Below are 5,920 nucleotides of genomic sequence, written 5' to 3'. Positions count from 1 at the left end.
TACAGATTGGAGGACATTTTTCTGCACAGATAACCAGCTTAAGCTTAAAACAAGTCTCATCCCGGATGTCTAGCATTAACAAGCACTGGGGACTTTTGGTTTGGTTGGTTGGTTTGGTTTTGGTTTTGGTGGTGTGAGTTTATGGTGTGTGGTGTATGTGTGTATGTTTGTGTGTGTAGTGTGTGTTTGTGTGTTGTATGTGTGCCCCCATATGCTGTAGACCACTTCAGGGAGTCAAGTTTTCTCCTTCCACTGTGTAGGTCCCAGAATTAGAACTCAGTTTGCCAGACTTGCTAGTAGGTGCCTTTTACCCACCGAGCCATCTCACAAGCCCCACTTTGTCCTATTGATACAGTCCAGGATACCAGCCAGGTAATTGTGCCACTGGTGGTGGACAGGGCTTCTGCCCTGCATTAACCTAATCAAGATAATCCCCCACAGAGATACTCAGAGGCCCATCTCCCATGAGTTTCTAGATTCTGTCACGTTAACAAAACCATATTAAGAGAATATGAAATGACCTTGTGTTGGGCTGAGTACTGCTCTAAATGTTGTGTTGATTACTTCCTGGCTCACCACAGCCTTTCTGTTTTATTGATGAAAAGTCAGGAGTCTGTGTATCTGTGTATGTGTATGGTGGTGTGTGTGTGTGTGTGTGTGTGTGTGTGTGTGTGTGTGTGAGAGAGAGAGAGAGAGAGAGAGAGAGAGAGAGAGAGAGAGAGAGAGAAGCAATTCACCTAAGGCTGTTCTCAGCAGCAAGGCTCAGCGTGTGCTCTGAGTGTGTGTGTGTGTGTGTTCCCTCCAGACACATGAAGATACAGTGTAACCATCCTACCTGAGGTGCAACTTAGGAGCAGAAGATACTGAAATGATACTTAATGATTTTATCAAAGGCAGATTTGCCCTTGTTGGAAGTGACTTTGCATCTGTCTGTGTGTATCCCCTTCTTCTGTCTGTCTCTAGCACTTAGTTAGGAAGATCTAAACAAGCCTTTCCAAAGGAAACTGTGTTCATTCACATTAGCGAACAGGGAACAGGTACGTGCTCTGTCAAACATTAGCCAGCACTTTCCCGTACTAAATCTGCTTTGTCCTTTCTGTTTTAATCAGGGGATCACAACCTTTCTAATGCTGCAACCCTTTAATACAGTTCCTCATGTTGTGGGGACCCCAAATCATAACATTATTTTCGTTGCTACCTCATAACTGTAATTTCGCTACTGTTATGACTCATGATTTAAATATCTGATATGCAGGATATCTGATATGTGACCCCTGTGAAAGGGTTGTAGGACCCACAAGTTGAGAACCACTGGTTTAAATGCTTGAAATTTTCTGCCCTTGTTTTTGTGTTTTTAGTTTTTAGGTTTTTTTTTTCTTTTGGTTTTGTTTTGTTTTTGTTTTTTGTTTTGGCTTTGTCTGGAGATGGAGTCTCCTGCCTTAGCATCCCTAGTGCCGGGGTGCTGGCCATGACTCCACACTCAGCTCCGTGCCTTTGCTGTTGTGGCTCGCCCAGCGTGAGTCTCAGTCCTGCGCATGTCGGAACCAGCTCAGGAGATTTGGGATTCTGCATAGCTAGCGCAGTGACTTTCCTAATGTGAAGGGACATTCTTTTATCTTTGAGTTTGTTTTTAGTGTTTTGGATTTCCTGCTTTAGGGACCATTTACCTTATTTCTGCAAGTTTTGTCATGATACATCTGTCCATCCGCATCTCCACTGGGTCCCTAAACTTTCTTTGTTAGCAGTGCCTGTCACCCAGGCCTGCCATCTCCTACTGTTGCCAGTGTATTTATAAATGCTATATACAATGTTGGTGCCCACCTTAGCTTTAACTGTCAACTTGACACAACTCAGAGTCTCCTGAGAGAGGACTTTTAATTGAAAGACTGCATCAGCCTGTGGGCATGTCTGTGGAGAGTGGTATTGGCTTTAAGCTGCTGTGGAAGGAACTAGCCCATTGTGAATGACATGATTCCCTGGGCAGGTAGTCTTGAATGAGAAAGCAAGCTGAGTCAGATACTGCAAGCCTCCATGGTTTCTGCTTCAGGCTCCATCAGTGATGGACTGTGTGACCTGGGAGTGTGAGCCACGATACCCTTTCGTCCCCTAAGTTGCTTTGGTCATAGCAACAGGATGAAACCAGGACAGTCAGGATTTTGACTCCATTACCTTTAGGACTGTTTCCTTTTTTTATTTATTTGTTTTAAGTAGTTCAATTTAAAAGTCTTTTATTTAGGCAGTACTGTACAGTACACTATTCTATCCCAAGACCTAGCACACACTAGCTGAGGTTTCTACCACTAAACTACATCTCTAGCCCTAATTTTACACTGAATGAAGTGGTTGGGTTAAACTAATACAATATAACCTCTCCCTTTCCTGTCTTCCTTAGCCTCTCACCCCAGGGCCCAGTGGTTGTAAAGTAGCTCTTTATGTTAATACCACCAGATTTGAATCCCTTTACAACTCTGTGCTTTGCATAGAGCTGCCCTAGTGTGCCAAAAGCAAAGCTTTACTCAGGAGTGAGTGAGGATAGGGAGGGAAGGCTGCAGCAGTGTGCCACCCCTGACCCCAGCTTAACTTACCCATGGGAGAAGGCTCTGACTGCTGTGACTCATGGCTTACTCTTGGGACCCCTGTCATTTCTGCTTGGTTCTCATTGGCCAGTGTTGAGCCCATGGAGACAGCTTCAAAGGCAGTAGAAAGCCATACTGTGTGTCCAGAAGAGGAAAACTAGGCTGTTCCCACACAGATGGTTTTAATGTCCACACTGCTGATGGTCTTCAGTTTGGAGCTCACGGCTCACCATCAGTTCCAGCATACTGTCTCCATCTGTGTTTGTGTGAAACCTTGGGGGAGAAGGGGAGTGCGCACCAGGTCCCTGACACAGTCACTGTGCCAGAGGCACTGCCACTCACTACCATCTCATACCTGAAAACCTGACAATTCAAACCCCAGAGTAAAGGGAGGTTCAACCTGTCCGATGTCCTGCGAGTGAGCCAGGGGACCAGAACTTAAGTACTCCAGCTCTTCCTCACTCATCCTGGATGGAGCATGGGATGGAGCGTGGGCTGTGACACAGTGGGGTTTTGTTTTTGTTTTTAACATTTTATTTATTGTATATATATGATGAGTACACTGTAGCTGTCTTCAGACACACCAGAAGAGGGCATTGGGTCGCATTACAGATGGTTGTGAACCACCATGTGGTTGCTGGGAATTGAACTCAGAACCTCTGGAAGAGCAGTCAGTGCTCTTAACCGCTGAGCCCTCTCTCCAGCACACACATTGGGTTTTGACTCAGCTGCTTTGTATTCTGCTGAAACACTACACCGAATAGCTTTTCTCTCTCTTTTTTCCCTCCTCCCTTCCTCCCTTCTTCCCTTCTTCCCTCCCTTCTTTCTGTATTTTGATACAGGGTCTCCTGTAGCACATGCTGGCTTCAAATTCACCCCACATTTCTGCTGTGCTGAGGGTGGGGCCTAGGCCGCTTTCGTGCGTGCTATAATCACTCTAGCAACTGAGCCGCATCTCCACTCATACTTGCACAAGCACGTATCTCATCCGTTGGCTTTGGAGAAGCATGACCTCACTGGGGAGAAAGCCCTGAGCTGTCCTAAGTAAACATCACTGAGTCCTAGTGACCCACTAGTGTCTTACATGTGTGGGAATCACAGTTGAGTACATACAACAGAAAGGGCCAAAAATGATGATCCTGGCACAGTTAGAGCTTCATACACTTGTGTGGCTTGTCTCATTACAACTGCATGATCTTATGCCCTGGGACATTCCCCCAGCCCCCTTTCTTCTTCTTCTTCTTCTTCTTCCTCTTCTTCCTCTTCTTCCTCTTCTTCCTCTTCTTCCTCTTCTTCCTCTTCTTCTTCTTCTTCTTCTTCTTCTTCTTCTTCTTCTTCTTCTTCTTCTTCTTCTTCTTCTTCTTCTTCTTCTTCTTCTTCCTCCTCCTCCTCCTCCTCCTCCTTCTTCTTCCTCTTCCTCTTCCTCTTCTTCTTCTTCTTCTTCCTCCTTCTCCAACTCCTCCTCCTCCCTCCTCCTCCTCCTCCTCCTTCTTTTCTTGACCCAGGGTTTCTCTGTGTATTTGTGGCTGTCCTGAAACTCCCTCGGTAGACCAAGCTGGACCCTGGAACTCAATCACTTGCCTCTGCCTCCCTAGTGCTAGGATTAGAGGTGTATGCTACTGCTGCCTGGTGACATTTCTCTCTTTTTCTATGAGGCCACAGATTTCATACAACCACCTTGGTTAATAAAAGTTCACAAGAATCTGGAAGCCTTTCAGGCTCTCCCACTGAAGAGACGCAGGAAAAGGAAGTATGTTAGGGGCTCCTGGCTGCAAATGGTGGTTGCCTTTAGATGCAATCAGGGTGAGTTGGGCTGTTTGGTCTGCATCAAAGAGGCCCTTCCTCCCCCTCAGCCCCCCCTCCTCCCTGTGCAGCATCACTGTGGCATTGGAGAGGAGGAGGCAGAGCTGGGGTCGAGTCAGAGAACAGAGCTTGAGTAGAAGACAGGGGGAGCACAGAAAAGGAAGGGACGCATCATTGAGTGGGGCAGGAAGTGCCAAGGCCCTGAGGTGGGGACATGCTCAACGAGTCAAAGAGGCAGGAAGGAGGTCGAGGAGCGAGTTTCCACTCTACCACTCTGCTCTTCACAGCTGTCCAGTTGAGCCTCCATACAGACATGACTGATGTTTGCCGTCCGGATGATGAGTGCTCTCTACTTTGTAACTTGGTGTGGATGAGGGGTGCCAGAGGAGGAAAGTCAACCTTAAGCAGAAAATAGGAGACGCTTTCTTTGAGGGTTTTTCTTTGGAGGTGGGACTGTTTTGAGGCTGAGGACACGCCACAGACAGACTTAGGCCTTTCGGTAGACAATATGTTCTGCAGCAAAGCTAGATCCCATATACAGGTGGAGGGCCAGGCATCAGTGAAATCCTGGGGACCGGCTTTCTCTGCTCCCCTGCTCGATAAAGGGCTTGGTTACCTTGGTGACCAAGCACTGCTGCAGAGACTGGAAGGCAGGAGCCTTCTGCCTCTCGTTTATGCACATCCAAGGACAGTGTAGGAACGCTGGCCTCACTGGTCCTTCTAGGGCTGACCTGCTGTGCTTCAAGCTCTGGTGCTCCATGTCCTGTGTGTGGCCAGGTAGGTCTTTGTGGCAGAATGCCATATGTGTGCCCGTCACTGTGGATCTCTGGGAAGGTTTCTGATGACATTGAGAGCAAAGGAGCTGGACCCATGCTAATGAGATCTGATGCCGTCCCAACGCTGTCGAATTCAAATTACCAGGCTGCATTCTTGTTATCTACTGATGCAGATGTCATCAGCTTAATCATCTGTCATATATCTGGAAAGTTCCATAATGCCCGAAGAAGGAGAAACCACCTTCGTAGCCAATGCTGAACACATACTTGCCCAAGTCAGGAGGAAGCCATCCCTCCTGCCAGCTTCTCTCCACGCCCCCACCCCCTACCCTCCACCCCCCCACTCCCCACTCCACACCCACCCCCATTGCTTGATACTGCAATACTGTCCCAGAGCTATGGCACTGGAATGGGTGAGCAGCTTCACTGCCAGGCAGAGACTAAGTGGCTGATGCCATTACTCCATCTTCATGCTCCTCTTGTTTGTACAAGAACAAATTTACTCAGCCCTTTTGCTCCCAAGAAGGAAAGAACTTCAGAAGTCTCTGTTCATGTTGTCAGCAGGGGACAGACCCATCCCACGGGCAAGCACCCAGCTACAGGCTTGCCATATGTGACTCCTGGGTGAAAACCATGGCTTCTCTCTCTCTTCCACCACTGGTCCCTGGGTCAACTTTGCCCGAGCCATCTATCACTGGCTCTCCGTCCCCTGCCGTGCCCTCTCAGCCAGGCCTGGGCAGAGTCTGGTCCTGATGCCAAGCAAGT

This window comes from Mus musculus, chromosome 8 (genome assembly GCF_000001635.26).
Source record: "Mus musculus strain C57BL/6J chromosome 8, GRCm38.p6 C57BL/6J".
In the NCBI taxonomy this organism is placed as follows: domain Eukaryota; kingdom Metazoa; phylum Chordata; class Mammalia; order Rodentia; family Muridae; genus Mus; species Mus musculus.
This window is presented reverse-complemented; position numbering follows the sequence as displayed.